Source organism: Babylonia areolata, chromosome 7 (genome assembly GCF_041734735.1).
Source record: "Babylonia areolata isolate BAREFJ2019XMU chromosome 7, ASM4173473v1, whole genome shotgun sequence".
Classification (NCBI taxonomy): Eukaryota; Metazoa; Mollusca; class Gastropoda; order Neogastropoda; family Buccinidae; genus Babylonia; species Babylonia areolata.
Genome location: NC_134882.1, coordinates 37,320,369 through 37,322,868, shown reverse-complemented (window position 1 = coordinate 37,322,868; position 2,500 = coordinate 37,320,369).

Here is a 2,500-nt window from a genome sequence, read left to right as displayed (position 1 = left end):
TGACCACCACCGCCACCCACCCCTTGTGCAAACATCCTGTCTCCTCACTCACACAGTCTCGCCCCTCCCACAACTTCCCTTCTTTGTCAGGGATGTGGTGGAGGGCAAAAAATCTGAACGAGCAAAGCCTGAACAGCACAAAGCGTCTTAAAACAGTTTATATCCCCACCCCGCTTCACTCTGCAAACGGATGATGCATGGGAAGGCGAGTTATCTTCAGGCAGCCAGGTTTCTGTATTGTGCGTTCGTGCTGGGCATGGACCACGTTCCTCTATTGGAGATCGATGTGTTTTTTGGTTTTTTTTTTTGTGTGTTTTTTTTTGTTCTGTTTTTCACGGCTTGCGTTTGCTTCCCGACTCTCCTCTCCACATCGCAATTTGTTGTCTGTCGTGGTAGTGAGGAAAACAAAACAAAACACGACAACCTCAGGGTCAAGGAAATGGGACGTGTTAAGGGGCTACGCATGACTGGAATCTGTATAAAAAAAACAAACAAATAAATAAATAAATAAAAAATAAAAAAGTATAACATTTATGTATATCATTTATCATTCTGAATACCTTACTGTTTATAGCATTGAGTTTATTCTATCTCAGAGAACTTCGGTTCGGATCCAAATAGTACCTGAAGGATTAAAGATGGATGCTTTTGTTCTGCTATGTTTATCACTCTGGATACCTGAGTGGTTAAAGCATTGAGGTTTTTTGTTGTTGTTGTTGTTTTTGTTGTTTTTTGTTGTTGTTGTTGTTGTTGTTGTTTGTTTTGTTTTTTTAATCTCAGAGAACTTAAGTTCGGATCTAAATAGTACCTGAAGGATTAAAGGTGGATGCTTTTGTTCTGCTATGTTTTGGTTTGTTTGTTTGTTTTTGTTTTGTTTTGTTTGTTGTTATTGTTTTGTTCTGGTTAGGTGATGCACAATCCTTCTAGCCCCTTATCCACCTTGCACAGCGCATGTATACAAAAATGAGCTACATATGTAATAAAGTAATTTGGGTGGTAAGGGGTTGTTCGATTGTGAATTAATTTTGGATAAAATGATTAAAGAATGAAAACATTAAAAAGAATAATTAACCTTGGATCAATGTTGTGGATCAATATCCTGTCGGTGACGCCACTTTTCTAGCCGTGTTGTTATGAAATAGGTTGTACTTTTATAAAGGGCACGGTACAAAAGAATTACTGACTCACTGTATTAAAGGATATAAAAGATCCACGCTCAGGCCAGAAAGATGTAGAGGCCAGTCACAAAAGGGTTTTTCTATTGTTTTATTACAATACGAAGTAAAGAAGGAGAGAAGAACAGATAAGACAATGCCTGAATAGACATAAACAAGTACATGTCAGGAATGCAAGTGAATAATAAGCACATGTATACATATTACACGGAGAGACTGCCACTCGGTTTGGGATAAGCAACAGCATAAGATAATGCAAATATGTGAAGACCAAACACTGACATCAAATGACATATCTAATACATTTAAATAGTGCAGTTACAGTGGTTAAAGCTGTGCTGATTTAGTGGAAGTACACTGACAGTATAGATTTAAGTAAAGCTCATACTGTGTCAAATTGACTTGAATGAATCAGTTATCAAATAGCACTATACTGGAGTGAGCCATATAGGAGAGAGCATGATAGCTAAATAACGATTGAGAGACTGTGATACATATCAATACTGATATTAACCCAACACTATCTTATAATCGCCACAACAGAATACTACACACATCTTAGAGTACTGAGCACACTGTAACTGTGAAACTATAATACTAAGTGTCAGTGAAACACTGTAGCAGTACAAATGATATCAGCATGTGAAATAATACATAATAGTAAACAGATAATAAGTGGCTTTGATAAAATGCTAGCAACTGAGAGACCGGATAATCAATGCTCAATACAATGATTGAGAGAACTATCATGGCTTAACAATAAATTGCATTCAGCTGAAGGCCTGTGCTCTACATCTTAATTTACTCCACTAAACGTGGGATAAGTAACTTTAGCCTTATCTTCATCAGCGTAAGGAGTATGAAAGATTTCTGCATAAAAAATCTACGTCAATAATTTGTGACGTTCAAATCACCAAATAGTTTGTCTAGGAGCACATCATAGAAACACATCATAATTTCCATCAAACAATAAACACACTAAACATGCCCTGTGACAGAACAACAATGCAATTCTTCTGACAAACTCATATGAACAACAGTAATGTGTTGGACAATTTTCAGATCATCAACACATTCTAAATGGAGTACTTACAGTAGAATATTAGGCAGCTGACTGAAAATAACTGGTGGACGCTTGATAGCTTACAGTTTAAATTCGAGTTTCAATGGCATTGCGCCACAAGAGTTAACTCCTCATGTCACCGGTTGGACACCGTCACTGCAGTGAAACTGTTGTCTGCTTTACGGCATGTGCTGTGAGTTGAGCTACGGCTCATAGCCAGCTGAGCACTTGGCTACACATAAGGAAACAATCCTGTAATCCT